The sequence below is a fragment of the Canis aureus genome, chromosome 6, assembly GCF_053574225.1.
Source record: "Canis aureus isolate CA01 chromosome 6, VMU_Caureus_v.1.0, whole genome shotgun sequence".
Lineage (NCBI taxonomy): Eukaryota > Metazoa > Chordata > Mammalia > Carnivora > Canidae > Canis > Canis aureus.
Window position 1 is genome coordinate 1,287,438 of NC_135616.1, and position 17,275 is coordinate 1,304,712.

At 55.1% G+C, this 17,275-nt stretch overlaps 1 long non-coding RNA gene across 9 annotated transcripts; it reads right to left on the reverse strand.

Annotated features, from left to right (window-relative positions):
- Window positions 1-581: 581 nt before the first annotated feature.
- Window positions 582-12,856, reverse strand: LOC144315377 (uncharacterized). 9 transcript variants are annotated; one of them, XR_013381065.1, is made up of 5 exons: window positions 12,613-12,856; window positions 10,224-10,342; window positions 6,951-7,068; window positions 5,527-5,702; window positions 2,451-3,248 (listed from the first exon to the last, which is right to left on the reverse strand). It is a non-coding gene; the product is annotated as an uncharacterized LOC144315377 (long non-coding RNA). The 9 variants fall into 9 exon arrangements; XR_013381062.1 differs by having other exon boundaries at window positions 5,206-5,702; XR_013381064.1 differs by lacking the exon at window positions 2,451-3,248 and adding an exon at window positions 5,021-5,367.
- Window positions 12,857-17,275: the final 4,419 nt, after the last annotated feature.

Genomic DNA, 17,275 nt, shown 5'->3' on the forward strand with positions numbered 1-17,275 from the left:
TTTGTAGTTAAAGATGAGATTTTAGATCCTGAAAGAGATGCTGGGAGGAACTTTTTCCTTGGGAATTATGGACTCAGAATCGGGAAGATCTTTCAAAATGATCCATAAGAGGGATCATCCAGCCTGTTTGAAGACTTTCAGGGACTGTGAATTCCCTGCATTTCAAGGAAAACTGCTCTTCCCTTGGTGGACTTTCTAGTCAAAAGGAGGACCCCACAGGGAGCTGAAGTTTGCCTGCTTACCACTCGCGTCCATTCACCGACCTTCTGCCTTCAGCAGCCACACAGCAAAAATAATGTACTTCCACCTGTCAGCTCTTGAAGACTTTACTGATGTCCTCCAAGTCCCCAAGTAGGAACTGAGCACGCCCACTCCGTCAGGTGATTGTCCCAGGTCCCTCATCGTCAAGGTCACCCTGCTCTGGGGATCCTCACCTAGTCAGCACTCCAGCTGCAAGTTGGAAGGTACCCAGATCGCAGTGATTTGGGTCTGGAGTATCCTAGGCCCGAGTGTCAAATGAATAAAGAAAGAAAGTAGTCCAAGTATTAACATGATATTCCAGAACCGTCATCTCCCTTTTATTAACACAGCCTCAGATTATATTAGCATTTTAGAGAGAAGCTTCCAGAGTTCATTGGCTGGGGGATGCAGGCATGTCTCCCCAGGCTTTCTCTCCCCGGAGACATACAGCTGTAGGACCAACGGACTGTGGCCCAGGCCTGTGGGAGATGGCCTCAGAAGGCAGTACAACAATCAAAAAACGTGAAATCAGAAAATAAGCATTCTACAGGATCCCTGGGTGGCGCAGCAGTTTGGCGCCTGCCTTTGGCCCAGGGCGCGATCCTGGAGACCCGGGATCAAATCCCACTTCAGGCTCCCGGTGCATGGAGCCTGCTTCTCCCTCTGCCTGTGTCTCTGCCTCTCTCTCTCTCTCTCTCTCTGTGACTATCATAAATAAATAAAAATTAAAAAAAGAAAAAAGAAAAGAAGCATTCTAATCGCAAAGAAGCCTGCCAGTGACCAATTCAAAAAGCCTGTCTCTCCTGATAGACGGAGGGTTATTGGGCCATTCATTCGTGGTGCTCAACAAATATTTCTGGTTCCATTCACAAAGATTGAAACACATTTCCTTGGGACACCTGGGTGTCTCAGTGGTTGAGTGTCTGCCTTTCGCCCAGGGTGTGATCCCGGGGTCCTGGGATCGAGTCCTGCATCCAGCTCCCCACAGGGAACCTGCCTCTCTCCCTCTGCTTGTATCTCTGCCTCTCTCTCTCTGCATCTCTCATGAATAAATAAATAAAATCTTAAAAAAAAAGCGAAAGAAACACATTTCCTTGCCCCCCCCTTTTTAAAATTTTATTTATTTATTTATGAGAGACACAAAAAGGGAGACACACACACACACACACACACACAGAGGCAGAGGGAGAAGCAGGCTCCATGCAGGGAGCCTGACGTGGGACTCGATTCCGGGTCTCCAGGATCACGCCCTGGGCTGAAGGCAGCGTTAAACCGCTGAGCCACCCGGGCTGCCCCTCCTCGCCCCCTTAAAGCACCTGCAGCCACTCCACCTGAGAGTGCAAAGCGAGCGGCCGATCCAGCCTACAGGCGCCGTGCTCCTGCTTTCTGGACTTGGGCAATCATGCACACACAGAGACGGAACCCTCTTAGTGGGGACCTCGCAGAGCAGAGCCCCCCTCCCCCACTCTGCTCCAGCCAGCCCATCCTGGATGCAGAGTACAGGTGAAAAATAAACCTTTACAGCTTTACCACTGGGCAAGAAGAACTTCTACTTGCCAGGCCAGACTCAGCTCAGGCAGTCTGGAGAACAGAAAATGAAACCCCCTGTGCACAAAGCCCCAGAGGCCCAGGGGCGAGGGCCTAGAGCCTGCCATTCCCAGCTGTGAGCCTAGGAAAGTCACTTGCCTACCCTGGGCCTCAGTTTCTTTGTTTCTTTTCTTTCTTTTTTTTTTTTTTTTTTTTTAATTCATGAGACACACAGAGAGAGAGACTGAGGCAGAGACACAGGGAGAGGGAGAATCAGACCCCATGCAGGGAGCCCAACGCGGGACTCCATCCTGGAAATCCAGGATCACACCCTGGGCTGAAAGCAGCGCTAAAACCCGGGCTGCCCTCAGTTTTCTTACCAGTAAAAGAAGGGGAATGATTTAGCTCGATGACCTTGGGCTAAGCTTCTTAAGTCCATCAGATCACAAAAGAAGATATTTTTAACAAGATTGTATTTTTAAATAAACTCTATCAAATGGGGGGCTAGAACTCACAACCCTGAGATCAAGAGTTGCACCCTATACCAACTGAGCCAGCCACGTGCCCCCAAAAGACAAACTTAATGAAAGATGTTCTCATTGGGGGAAACTGAGTGAAGAGTCTGCAGGATCTCTCCACAGCGCTTCTTTCAGCTGCAGGTGAACCTACATTGCTCTAAAAAAAAAAAAAAAAAAAGTTAGGGAGTGTCTGGCTGGCTAAGTCTATAAAACATGCGACTTTGGTAGCGTGTGCAACTCTTGGTCTTGGGGATGTGAGTTCAACCCCAAGTTGAGGGTAGAGTTTACTTAAAAAAAAAAAAAAAGAATAAAAATACTTAAAGAAAAAAAAGGTAACCCAACCTTACAGCCAAACCCAGTTCCCAAAGGATTGGTTTGTGAGTTGGATAGTATAATCCGGGGAGAGAAAAACCCTTCTAAAAGCCTCCATGGGATGTCCCGGGTGTAGGCCCTGTCCCCCATTCCTCCACCCTACCCATGACTCTACTCCACCCATCTTCCAGACCTCCGGAGAAGTCTCTGGAGAACCATTCAACTCCCAACAATGGCAAACCAAGAATTCCCATTCTCCTGCTTAACTTAGCTACAAAAATTAAATATAAGAACAAAAAAACAAACAAAACAAAACAAAAAAAACACAAGAATGTAGTGCCATGATAGGTGATCCTTCAAAATGTGAAAACTTTCAGGTAGCTGCATTTTTGAGTGCTGGAATGACAAGTAAATTCTGGGTGTCGTGCCTCTTCACTTTTCTAGATTTTTTTTTTCTTCAATAAAAGAAATTATGGAAACAAAAACCTTTATTTAAGGAAACAATTAAACTCCTGGTCACAGCAGCAGCCTGTTTAGCCAGACCCTTAAGAGGACATTACAGAGATAAGCACAGTGAGGGAGCATTAGCCTGGTGATGCTGGGTCAGTTGTGTCCCCTTTGCTGGATCCCAAGTCAGTCCTCTGAAGAACCCTGGAGGTCAGAGTTGGATAAGACAGAGCTGGGGTCAGACTCCATCCTTTTAGCCCCAGGTCAGCCTTCATCACTCAGTAGTAGAGCTGGAGTCACCAACATTTCCCTCACCCCTGATTTTCCAGGTGTAAAACTTCCAGGGACCTATTGCACACAATACAATCTGAGAAGTTCCTGGGGCTTCTGGGGGGCTCAGCGGCTGAGCATCTGCCCTCGGCTCAGGGGTGATCCTGGAGTCCTGGGATGGAGTCCCACATTGGGCTCCCTGCAGGGAGCCTGCTCTTCCTTCTGCCTGTGTCTCTGCCTGTCTGTGTATCTCATGAATAAATAAATAAAATCTTTTTTAAAAAATCTGAGGAGTCCGAAAGACAAAGACTAGTCTGATCAATGGCAGGGAGATATTTTTGGGGGATCTACAGATACAGCACAGTAGTTGGGGATCCTCTTTACCAGGGGCAAGCTGAGGCAGAGATGAGTGGGAGTATGGTGTAAGGTCGCCCCCGGGGGTGGGGTGGTGCTGCTCTCCCCACGGTCCTCTCCCCCACCTGGTGGCGGGCTGCAGGGTTCCCACTGCTCCACAGAGGCGTCCAGTGGGAAACCCCGGTCAGCAGGGACAGGCACAACTAGCGACCACTCTAGGTTTTGCCTCCTGGGGGAGAGGGACGGTGGTCTTTCCCAGCTCTAAAGTTTAATGTTTGATAAGAAGTTGATTTTATCATTTATGATCCTTTTATTGATATCTAACTTGCACACAGAAAAGTGCATGGACCATAAGCAAACATCTTCATGAATTTTCACAAACTAAATACATCCATATAACCAGCTCCCAGGTCAAAACCCATAATATCACTAATACCTCAAAGCTCCGTCATTCATTTCTGGCCAGCCACCCCCAATACCAATAACCACTTTTCTGACACCTCACGCCTGAGATTACTTTTGCTTGCCTTTGAACTTTATATATATGTATGTATTTTTTCAAGATTTTATTTTCAAGTAACCTCTATACCCAACGTGGAGCTATAAGCCACAACCCCGAGATCCATTCCCAAGCTCCACCCACTGCACCTCCCAGGTGCCCCTAATGTACTTTCTTTTTAAGCAACTAAAAATTTAAGTTTACATGTAGAAGAATTTCAAGATGGCATTATGTTTTGGTTTCGGCAACATGCAGCAAGCTGCTTTAAAACCACAAAATGGGGGATCCCTGGGTGGCTTAGTGGTTTAGTGCCTGCCTTCGGCCCAGGGCATGATCCTGGAGTCCCAGGATCGAGTCCTGTATCGGGCTCCCTGCATGGAGCCTGCTTCTCCCTCTGCCTGTGTCTCTGCCTCTCTCTCTCTCTCTGTGTCTCTCATGAATAAATAAAAAAACACAACACACAAAATGATTTAAAAGCCAAGTTATTTTACCCTGCCTGGTCAACTCACAGAGTTTCCGAAGTCTCCCTCAGGTTCTCTGGGCTCCATTGTCAGCCCATCTCCTTCTCCTTAGGACCCCTAAGTCCTGTGGTATCAAAACCCATGCCAGACCCATTTGTTTGTTTTACTTTTTCTTTTAAAATATTTTTTTATTTTTTCTTTTAATTTAATTTTTATTTTTCTTTTAATTTAATTTTTATTTTTTTCTTAAAGATTTTATATATATATATATATATATATCCTGCACTCAATTTCCCCTATTTTTTTTTTTAAGATTTTACTTTTTCATTCATGAGAGACACAGAGAGAGAGAGAGAAAGAGAGAGAGAGAGGCAGAGACACAGGCTGAGGGAGAAGCAGGCTCTGTGCAGGGAGCCCGAAGACGTGGGACTCGATCCTGGGCCTCCAGGATCACGCCCTGGGCTGAAGGCGGCGCTAAACCGCTGAGCCACGCGGGCCACCCTCCCCTATTGTTAACATTTTATATTACTATGGTGCCATTTGTCACCAGAACTCAGGACTTGCAACAGTATACTACCTTTCACTAAACTTGATACTTCATTCCGATTCCACTAGTTTTCCCTAACATCCTTCCCTCTTCCAGGATCCACCAAGGGTACCAGCTTCTATTTAATCTTCATGTCTCCTTAGGCTCTGCTGGGCTATGATGACTTCTCAAATTCTCCTTGTTTTTGATCATCTTAAAGGTTTTGTGAAGTACCGGTCAGATGAATGATAGGATGTCCCTCAGTTGGGTGTGTCTGATGATTTTCCTCACGGTTAGAGTAGGGTTCGGGGAGGGGTGACGTGCTGGTCTCATCACATCAGATCAGGGAGGCATGCTAATAGTATGACTTACCCGCAACGATGTTGACCTTGGCCTCCTCGCTGGGCGGCCTCACTGGGGTAGTGTTTACCAGGTCTCCCCACTGCACAGGTATTCTCTCCTACCACCCTTTCTCTGCTGTATGCTCTGGAAGGAAGTCACTAAGTGCAGCCCACACTCCAGGGGGGCGGAGAATAAAGCTCCACTTCCTTGAGGGAATACAGGAGATTTGACTCTTCTCCCTCACTTACTTATTTATGCCTCAATCATTTCTTGGTATCAGTATGAATTCCTTCATGGATACTTATTTTATTATACTTTGGATGAAAACCCAATATATTATTTATTTACTTTTGCTCACACTGTTGCAGCTTTGGCTACCAGGAGCTGTTTCAGGTTGGTTCCTCTTCCATCCCCATCCTTGTGATCTTGGAGCACTTCCCTAATTCCTGGCACTACAAAATGCTCTAGGCTCCAGTATTTCCTGCCCCAGCCCTAGAATTGGCCATTTGTTCAAAGAGTCGATCTAACCCATCTTCTCCCTTCGAGATGCAAGCAGTCCACGTGGTGGGAAGTAGCCTAGCTTTATTACCTAGTGCAAACCAATCATCTGTAAACAACTTTAAAACTAGTTTGGGGTTTGGTGGAGGACACCCCCCCAACCCCCATTGGTTGGCTGCTGTGGTTTGAGTAGCTATGTGTTCACTTGTGTGCCTACTCTCGTCTTCGAAATGGTTTCCAGTTTGCTTGAAGCCACCTTCCTCATTCAGTATACTTAGACTGTGATGTAGACCCGCCCCAAGTGAGTCAGGCTGCAGGGCTGGGAGAGTAAATTAGAGAGGTCCTGCTCTGGCCAAGCCTCTGACCTGCCAGCCTGGAGACCTGCTATATAAAGATAGATAAGCAGCCAGCTAACTACACACGCGCACACACACACACACACACACACACACCTCAAAAGGGAGAAAACATCAGAGGTCGGGTGATAGAGGCATTTGCTCTGAGAGCTAGTGTTCAAAGGGGAAAACAGGGAGGCACTTGGGCAATCCGGAGCTGCAGGTCTGAGCTGGCCTGGGATTTTAGCACAGGACAAGTGAGTTCTTCAGAACAAGACCAATTAAAACCTTTTAAAGTAATTGTTCCCCTGTCTTCTCTGAGTTGAGCACTAATCACCTTCTCTTCATTCTTCCCACCATTCTACCATTTTATTTATATTTTATTTTTATTTTTTTTCCATTCCACCATTTTAGATTAAACTCTGCTTCTCTCCCACTGCCACATCTGGCCCATCACAGAAATGCATGTGTTTGTCACTGGGGGGGGGGGGGGGGGGACGGCGGCAAAGGGGACATGGAATCACTGTGGGCTTTCTCTCACTGGCGCCTCCCCAACCCCACACCTGCAGAACAGAGGAGAGGAGGAAAGGGGCCAGACAGGTTACCAGAGCACTGACTGACCAGGTAGTAAAGCTTCATGGCTGCTTCACTCGGGTGTCCACATTCCACATTACTCAGCCTCTCCGAGCCCTGGTGGTTGGGTGGGTAGGGCCTCCGTGGTCAGGTCTGTTATGGCTCCCTGAAATGTGACACATCAAGCTGACATCACCTGTCCACCTTCATTCTTCTTTGCCTCTAGCAAAAGTCCCTCCTGCCAGGCCCTTGGTGCCCCTCCCCACATGTCCTGCTGCGGGAGAACTGTACAAAGGTCTGAAGGTTCTGAAGTGATGGGATGTTCCCCCATGGTGATAGGACAGTATATAATTAATGGACCTGCACAGATCCTGAAGGTGACCCTGACCGAGCCACTACTATAACCAGAGTTAGGCACCGAGGGCACCGTTGACAAAAGCAAACTGCCTTCACTTCTTTTATTTTTACTCTCAGCTCCACGGTGGCTCTCTATAGTACCAGAACATTTTGAGGAAGGAAACCCCAGTCTCTTCATGGTTCAGACAGCTCTCTGGTCTCTCCTTTGGGGTGGAGGTGTGTGTGTGTGGGGGGGTGGCATCCGCTTTCCTAACACTGGCCGGGAGGGGCGGGGATGTGCCTCAGTCACTCAGCCAGTTGGTGGCAGGGCTGTGACGGGAACCTAGGCCTCCAGACGCCTCCTGCGTCTAGGCGCTTCCCATAATGGAAGGCTTCGCTCCATTAAAAGTTATTTTAGGGATTCCACAAGCCCACCACCATCCCCCCCAAAGTGGAAAATTTATGTAAACGAGTCAAAATAAAGCAACAGTTTCTTAATAAGTATGTTTGGAGTTTCACTCTGGACTCAGGCAAGGGGATGGGAACTTAAAGGTTCCAGTGTTCTCTATACAGCGAGACTGTTTTTAAAAATTTAAGGACGTATTCTGGGCCACATCAAGTCCCGCAGCGCACACCCCACCCCCCTGGGACCCGCAGGGCGCTGGTTCCGCCCGGCCCTCTTCGACGCGTCCCCTCCGGGTGACCCCGGGCCGCCACCTCACCCCCGCCCCACCCCCACCCCCACCCCCACGGCACAGGGTGCCAGGCGGCGTCTGCCCGGGTCCCCTCCGTGACTGCATCCTTCCCCCCTTCCCGGTCCCACTGGGCGGGGAGGGGGCCAGGAGGAGGGGAGGGGGAGGAGGGGGAGCATCCCTGGGTGCGGGTGCTGGGGAGGGGAGGGTTACGGCTGCAGGGGGCGGGGCGCTCGCGGCTCCTGCGGGGGAGCAGCCGGGAACCGGGTCGGGGCCGGGTCGCCGGTCCGGCCGGCCTATGCGCGCCCCCGGCCCGGCTCGGAGGTGCCCGCGGGGAGAGGGGGCGCCCGCGGTCGGGGGGGGGGCGCGGCCGCGGCGCCGGGAGGAGACAGTGCCCGGCCGTGCGCCGTCTACCCGGCGCCGCGCTCCCAGGGCCCGCGCCGCCTCCCGGGGCGCCGCGCGGGTGGCGCAGGTAGGAGCGCGGCGGGGTGGGGGCCACCCGGGGCTCAGGTTCCAGCGGCCCGGCCGGCTCGGAGCTGCCGCCAACAGCGGGCGGGCCGGGAGCCGAGGAGGCCGAGCTGCGGCGCGGCCCTGGCCCCGCTCCCCCGTCCCCCCAGGCCCCCGCCCCGCCCCCAGCCCCCCTCCCCGGTCCCTGTCGCCCCGCCGCCCGCCCCCATCCCTCCCTTATCCGTCCCCCCTCCCTCCGCCCGGTCCCCACCGCCCAGGTCCCCCCCTCCCGCCCCCCCCGGTCCCCACCGCCCAGGTCCCCCCGCCCCGCCCCCTCCCTCCCTCCCCGTCCCCACCGCCCAGGTCCCTCCGCCCCGCCCCCTCCCTCCCTCCCCCCCGTCCCCACCGCCCAGGTCCCCCCGCCCCGCCCCCCCAGCCCCACCGCCCAGGTCCCCCCGCCCCGCCCCCCCAGCCCCACCGCCCAGGTCCTCCCTCCCTCCCCCCCCGTCCCCACCGCCCAGGTCCCCCCGCCCCGCCCCCTCCCTCCCCCCAGCCCCCTCCGGTCCCCACCGCCCAGGTCCCCCCGCCCCGCCCCCTCCCTCCCCCCCCATCCCCACCGCCCAGGTCCCCCCGCCCCGCCCCCTCCCTCCCCGTCCCCACCGCCCAGGTCCCCCCGCCCGCCCCCTCCCTCCCCCCGGTCCCCACCGCCCAGGTCCCCCCGCCCGCCCCCTCCCTCCCCCGGTCCCCACCGCCCAGGTCCCCCCGCCCCGCCCCCTCCCTCCCCCCCATCCCCACCGCCCAGGTCCCCCCGCCCCGCCCCCTCCCTCCCCCCCATCCCCACCGCCCAGGTCCCCCCGCCCCGCCCCCTCCCTCCCCCCCATCCCCACCGCCCAGGTCCCCCCGCCCCGCCCCCTCCCTCCCCCCCCATCCCCACCGCCCAGGTCCCCCCGCCCCGCCCCCTCCCTCCCCGTCCCCACCGCCCAGGTCCCCCCGCCCGCCCCCTCCCTCCCCCCGGTCCCCACCGCCCAGGTCCCCCCGCCCCGCCCCCTCCCTCCCTCCCCCCCCATCCCTCCCTCCCCCCCCATCCCCACCGCCCAGGTCCCCCCGCCCCGCCCCCTCCCTCCCTCCCCCCCCATCCCCACCGCCCAGGTCCCCCCGCCCCGCCCCCTCCCTCCCTCCCCCCGGTCCCCACCGCCCAGGTCCCCCCGCCCCGCCCCTTCCCTCCCTCCCTCCCCGTCCCCACCGCCCAGGTCCCCCCGCCCCGGCCACCGCGGGGGGTGGGGACGTCCCTGTCGGGCGCCCAGCCGTGGTGGCCGAGCGGGGCGCGGAGACCTGGGCCAGGCGGGGCGCGGGCCGCCCTGTAAACCTTAAGGACCGCGATCTCGCCCGTCTGCGCCGCTGACTCACGCGGTGACCCAGCCTCCAGTCACCCGGCCCTCCCGCCCGCCCTCTGGCCTCAGTTTCTCCGGCCGCCAACAATGAGGCCACTGTGTGGTCATTCATTCCTCGGAGCCCATTCACTCGGGGAGCGCGGCCGCCTCCCCGGGGAAGGGACCGAGGCGTCGAGCTTCTAATTATCCCTGGCGGGGGCGGGGGCGGGGGCGGGGGCGGGGGCGGCCGGCTAGGCTGGGTAAGGAGCACGGGGACTATGCCCCGGTGGCTTAACGCCTCTTCTTAAAACCGTCCTTTCTACTCCGTCCTATTTAGGTTTTACCCCCTTCCTCCCCACGCTGGTGGGGCTGCTCGCAAAGCAACGAGATGACTCACCACCAGATCTGGTGGTTTATGCCTTTCACAAATATTGCATGGTTGATCAATTTAACTTGCTTCCAACTTGAGCGCCTACCCTGGGCCAGGCCATCTCCAACGCTGGAGGTGTCACGGATCAGAGCAGGACCCCACCGGTTCCTAGGCCCAGCCTGTCCCAGGAGCCGTGTTGGCAGCAACCCACTCACTTGTTAGGTCCTAGTGTGGGAAGAAAAGGATCAAATTGCTGATATAAGCAACAGTGTATGAATCGAAGCCAGGCACAAAGGAACACATAGTGTATGACTTCCTTGGGTAAACCCTAGAAGAGGCAAATCTACTTCATAATCCATAGAAGGCCCACCTTTGGTTGTCTGGGAGGAGGGCTGGGGGCAAGGGGTGACTGGGATGGGGCAGAGAACTCTACGGGATGATGGGACTGTCCCATGGCCATTGAAGTGGCTGTGTGGGTGTATATAGTTGTCAAAACTCAGCATCCTCTCAGATGGGTGCATTTTATTGTATGTAGGTTACACCTCAATAAATGACTGAGGACGCTTGTCTTAGAAGTCCAGAAACTTTGTCAGGGTCAGATGCCTAATCAGCCTCTGTATCATTCTTAACCTTTGAGAATGCTTTCAGAGAAATCACTTAAAATATCACACCCAGGTCACTTTGGAGAGGGAACGGGATTGAAGAAGAAGTAATGAGAGCCTCAAAAAGAAGGCCCTATTTGCGCTGTTTACTGAAGTCTTACAAGCCCTGAATATCCCTGTTACCTTATCACCCCCATTTAACAGGGGAGGAAACAAGCTCAGATGAAATGACTTGCCGGCCTCACCAGGCTTCTCCTGGCAGACGTGACTGGGAGGCACTGTCTTTCTCAGTGGACGTACCTGGTTCGATGCCTGGGTGTGGGACAGTGAGGTTTGGGGCTTGGGGTCCCCAGCAAGGGCCCCCTCAGAATGCCCTCGTCTTCCTGGCCGGGGAGCTGGGGCTCCCTGACCGCTCCCAGCCTCTGTGAAATGGAGAGAGCACCCCGCGCTGCGGGGAGATGCCGGGAAGCCCTCAGTCGGTGCCCGGTAGCTGCCACCCTGGGACCTTTCCCATCAGGGCCTCGGTGTCACATCTGTAAGATGGGAAGGTGGGGGGCGATCCCCAGCGGGGCGCAGGAGGGAGGAGGGGACTGAGGAGGGATGAAGGACCGTGGCTCCGCGCAGCACCGGACCGCAGGGGACTCGGGGTTCCCTGATGGGAGCTCTGCCCTCAGCACAAGGGGGGGCTGTCCCCGCGCTGTGGGGGCGCAGCTCCCGCGGGACCTTCCTGGGGGGCTGGTCCGTGTGGCCCCTCGGCCACTCCCGCACACCTGCCGGCCCTCCTGTCCACGGAGCCGGGCCCTGCCGCCCACTCGCGGGGTCCAGCCCCCCGAGACGGTGCGTGGGCGCTGCGAGGACAGCGGCCCCGGGCCGGGCGCCCCCCAGCCCACGGCCCCCTCCCGCCCCCTCCCGCCGCCGCCTTGGGCAGGGCCCGCAGGACAGGAGCTCCCGGGGAGCCAGTGTTCGGGGAGCTCCTGCGGGGAAAGGCCAGCCGGCTGCCTGTGCCCCCCAGTCGAGCGCGGCCCTTGGGGGGCTCTTCTCTTCCCCCCGCGAGGTGTGGCTCAGGACCCCGGCGCGGGTCAGGCGCCCAGAGCGCAGACAGTCTCGGGGACCCCGGGAGCCCGGCTCCGTGGCCGTGGAGGGTCACAGCCTGGGAGCGGCAGCTGCCCTGCCCCCGCCGAGGCCAGGCGTCCCCGGGACACGCGAGGCCCAGGGGCCGCAGCTTCCTCCCCCAGACCTCAGGTGGCCCGGACTCTGCGCCCTGCGTGGCCCTGGGCTCCCGGGGCAGGAGGCCGCTGACCCACGGCCGGTGCCATCGTGGGGGCCGCAGCGTCCTGGGGTCGGCAGTCGAGTCCGCCTGGGGTCCGTGCAGCCCCTTCCTGGGGGAATGGGGCTCCCGGCCAGGACCTGCTGCACCCCCAGAGCCGCCCGCCCCCGGTGTCCGGCTGGGCCTCGGCCTTCTCAGGCCAGGCAGCTCCAGCCCCTGAGCGACACTTCCCCTCCCAGAGTCCTCTTCTCAGCCCCTCCCGCCTCTCCCCCCACTAAGCGGCCTGGGCGCTGAGGGGGCAGGCCTGGCGCAGGGGGGCCAGCGTGTGGCCTGCCCAGCCCGCACCATCCGCCGGTTGGGGACAGAGCCGGGGACTGCCATCAGCCCATTCCGGGGACAGGAGGAAACCATGTCACTTCCTCTGAAAGGCACCCCGTTTCTAGTTGTGGGACGTGGGACCCTCGTGCCTCTGCCTCCCACCCTCCTCGCTCGGAGGCCAACCGGCTGGGGATTTGCACACTGCAGCACAGATGCACACATGGCATCTACCCTGGCTGTGCACACCTCCCCGTGGACACCCCCGCATGCACACCCCACCCCCACCCCCACCCCCACCCCCAGAAAACCTCACACACGGTGCACAGGTTGTGTCCCACACAAGGGCCCCGCTGAGGGCATCTGTGGCGGCTCACGGGGCCTGGCCAGGACCGAGTCCCTGAGGGAGGAAGGGCGTCTTCTTCTCATTCACACAGGCCCTGGCTGTCCTTGCCGTGGCTCTGGCCCCAGGCACAGAAGAACCCCCACCTGAGGCCTCTCCGGACTGTTAGAGCTCAGGGCCCCAAGGCTGCCTCCAGGGCTCCCCACGGGAAGTCCTTGTGCCACGTGGGGTCCCCCCACCCTCTCCTGCTCTGGGTACCTCAGCTCTTCCCTCTGCCCACCCCTCGGTCACTTGTTACCCGGACCTCACTGTCGCAGTTCACCCACTTGTCCCCCATGTGCTTGTTTGGCCCCTGCTTGGGCCAGGAACCCAGGCTGGGTGCTGGAGATGCACAGGGCATGAGGTCAGCTCAGTCTGTGGGCATTGGCCACCTACATGTCCGTGGTCGTGCACAGTGAGCAGGGCCATGGTGGGAGCATCCCTGGGAGCTGCTGGAGCCCCGATGGGGGAGCTGTAACCCCACCTGGGGGAGCAGTCAGGAAAAACTTCTTGGAGGAGGCGGCATTACAGGAAGGTACACCCCTGTACCTCAACCACTGCAGCTCGCTGCATGTGAGCTCTGTCCCCCACCGTCCTAAAGGGAGGCCTTGGTGTGGACCTTGGGAAAGGGTATCTGACTCAGCCTCAGTGTCCTTGTCTGTGATTAAGAATGTCATCTTTGTCCTTGTGAAAGAATAATTGAGGTAACATAGAGAGGTGGGCGCTGGGGCCAGATAGGCTGCTTTGGAATCCCAGCCTCATCATTATGAGCGATTCAACCTTGGGCAAGTGAGCTTATCCATGATTCAGTGTCCCCCTCCGATGCTGGGCTGGGGGCACAGATGTGTTTGTTGTGCTCCCCTGAGACTCACAGCCAGCCCGGGCCCTGGTTGGTGGGGCAGTGTGGCAGCAACAAGGACATGTCATGGGTCTCTAGATGGGTGGTCGCAGGTACGGGCTCAGTATTTGTTTCCTCCTTTTTTTTTTTTTTTTTAAGATTTTATTTATTTATTCGTGAGAGACAAAGAGAGAAAGAGGCAGAGACACAGGCAGAGGGAGAAGCAGGCTCCATGCAGGGAGCCCAACGTGGGATTCGATCCCGGGACTCCAGGATCACGCTCTGGGCTGAAGGCAGGCGCCAAACCGCTGAGCCACCCAGGGATCCCCTATTTGTTTCCTCCTAGTTGGCATTTGTGATTGGGAAGATGGCAGTGCCACTTGCGGTGAGCTGATTGCTTTTGTAACCTCCCCCTCCCCTGAACATGGGCTCACCTTGGCCTCCAGCAGATTTTCATTAGCACTGGTATCCTGTCATTCATCTTCTTCTTGGAATAAATATATAAATACCACACCATCCGGCCATTCCTCGAACAGTTAGAGTTATCCTGTGATCCAGCAATGCCACTCCTACGTACATGCCCGAGAGACGTGAAAATGTGTGTCCTCATGTGTAACATGGGGGTTGAAATGGGGATGACTTAGCAGGAAGGTTCATAGAGCACCATTCACAATAGTCAAAGGGGGGAAACTGCCCAAATGTCCATCAACTGACAATGGGTAAGCAAAAAAAAAAAAAAAAAAAGGTATACTTACACAGCAGAATGTTATTTGGCCATAAAAAGGAATGAAGTGGGGATGCCTGGGTTGCTCAGTGCTTAAGCATCTGCCTTCAGCTCAGGGCGTGATCCCGGGGTCCTGGGATCGATTGAGTCCCGCATAGGGCTCCCTCAGGGAGCCTGCTTCTCCCTCTGCCTGTGGCTCTGTCTCTCGTGAATAAATAAATAAAATCTTTTAAAATGAAAAAGGAGTGAAGTGCTGACACATGCTAGAACATCATGATGGGCCTTGCAAATGTGATGCTAGGTGAAAGAAGACAGATGCGAAGAGCCACATATTGTCAGATTCCATTTATTTGAGATGTCAGAATAGGGCAACCCAGAGACACAGAACGTTGGGTTGGTGTGGAAGTGGGGAGTCTTGGTGGGGGCAGGTGGACCAGAGAGGGGTAGGAGAGGGGGCAGGGCAGAGGGAGAGGGCGACAGGGAATCTCAAGCAGGCTCCACTCACAGCATGGAGCCCAACTCGAATTGATCTCAGGACCCTGAGATCATAACCTGAGCTGAAAATCAGGAGTCAGACGCTCAACTAGCTGAGCCACCGGGGCACCCCCGAGCTGCTTCTTCTTGAGATGAGGAAAATGTTCTAAAATTGATGGTGGTGATGTAGACACATGCCTGTGAATATTCAAAAAGCCATTCAGAACTATTAATGCAAGGTGGATGGATCTCAAGAGTATTATCCTAAGTGATGGACGCCAGACATGAAGGACTGAATGTTGTGTGATCCTATTTATCTGACTTTCTAGAAAAGGCAAACCTAATGGTGAAAGAAAGCAAATCAATGGTTGCCAGGAGCTACAGGTGGGAGGAGGGATAGAGTGCAAACGGGCATGAGGAACTTTTTGAGGGGATAGAAATGTTCTATATCTTGATTGTAGTGATGGTTGGCAGCTCTGCATATTTGTCAAAACTCATCAAATAGCACGCTTTTTTTTTTTTTTTTTTAGATTTTATTTATTTGTTCGTGAGAGACACACACAGAGAGAGCCAGAGACACAGGCAGAGGGAGAAGTAGGTTCCCTGTGGGGAGCCCTATGCGGGACTCAATCCAAGGACCCCGCGGTCACGCCCTGAGCCAAAGGCAGGTGCTCAACCACTGAGCCACCCCGACGCTCCCAAATAGCACACCTTTAAGTAATTTTAGTGATGAATTTTATTGTGTATAAATTACACTTTAATAAAGCTGATGAAAATGTTAAAAAGAAAACCATTCAATTGAATGAATGAATTGCATGGTGTGTGAATTATATCTAAAGAAAGCTATTAAACAAATATGTGTATAAGTACAAGGCCCTTCCTGCCCAGAGAATTTATTGGACTGATGGAGATTCACACCATAAGTGAGGACAGTCTTGGTCACAGAAGCCCAGGATGAGGTCCTCGTGTGGCCCCCAAATTCCTCTCCAAGCCCACGGGCACCCCTCTGCCAAACCCCTTCCCTTTCATCTATGGCTTTATGCACCCCACAGCTGTCCTGACCCTTCTGTTTTCCTCTCTGCTCATCCGCGGCATAGGAAACCCCTCCTCATTCACTGTTCTGTGCCAAATACACACATCCCCCCCCCCCCCAAGGCCAGGATCACCCAGAACTCAATGCCCTCTGCCGTTGTTCCCGGGGGGTCCTGTTCCTAGGAAGTAAGCTTGTTTAGTTACCTCCTTTCCCCGAAGAACAGAAAGTGTCCCACCTCCAACCCTGGAAAAAACTAGGTGCTAAATAAATGCTTGTTGAGTTTATTTGAACCACAGGGACTTGAACTGAACCAAGATTCAACACCTTCCACCTGAAGAGCCTAGGGGGCTCAGTTGGTTCAGTGTCTGCCTTGGGCTCAGGTCACGATCTGGGGCTCCTGAGTTGGAGACCTATGTTGGGCTCCCTGCTCAGTAGGGAGTCTGCTTCCCCCTCTCCCTTGACCCTGCTCATGCTCTCTCTTCTCACTTGCTCTCTCAAGTAAGTAAATAAAATCTTTAAAAATTAAAAAAATAGAGAAAACCCCTGCCACCTGGAATGTACAACCTTGAATTCAGATTTTTCTTTTACTAACTCACTGCTTAAATTCACTTTTTAAAAAGATTTTTTTATTTGAAAGAGAGAGAGCACCCATGCACAGGTGATTGCTGGGAAGGGCAGGGGGTGGGGAGCCCCTCAAGCAGACTCTTCACTGAGTGTGGAGCCTGATGAATGGCTCAGCCTCACCACCCTGAGATCACAACCTGAGCCGAAACCAAGAGTCAGTCGCTCAAGCGACAGAGCCACCCAAACACCCCTTCAAACTCTTTTTTTTTTTTTTTACTTGAAAAGTACCCAATGAACCACTTTGAGTTGAAACCAAATCTATGCGTTTTCTAAAGTGCACTCAAGGCAAACCAGGGGTGCAAGGAGAACCTCATGTTTTCCAAGTTGAGAAGTTCCCAAGGTGAAAAAAGGCCCGTGTGTCCTTTGATTTGGGTGTCTCCCTTCCTCACCTCCTTGCAAGTAGAGCCCTGCCCAGCCAGCCCTCGCGGCCCAAGAACCTCCAGGTTCTCAGCCCTCCTTCAAGCTTGGCAACACTGAAGCTACGGACGATGATCCCAACAGAATGGGAGCCGGTCAGGCCTCTGTGAGGGTCACAAAGGTGGGGCTGGGGCCCAGATCTTCCCCTATAGCTATTCACATCCACGGTAGGAAAAACATCTGCCCAGAGAATTCCCTAGAGATGTCCCTGTGAAAAGGCTCATGGTATTGCAGATCCCTGAGGGATTCGCAGACAGTTCTTGCGGAGAAGCAGTTTGTAAAAAGGGCTCACTATTTATGGGTCTAAATGACAAACCTTTGGTAGAAAAGCACCTGCAATCGTTGGTTTTGTATTCTTTGTGGGGAGCCTCACAGGCAGGACCCAGGGTGCAGGAGATTCTGATTCTGCAGATCTAATGGCGGGGCAGGGCGGTCCTGCCTCTGTAACGTGTCTCTTGTGTGGTTCTGCTGCTCGCTGTAGC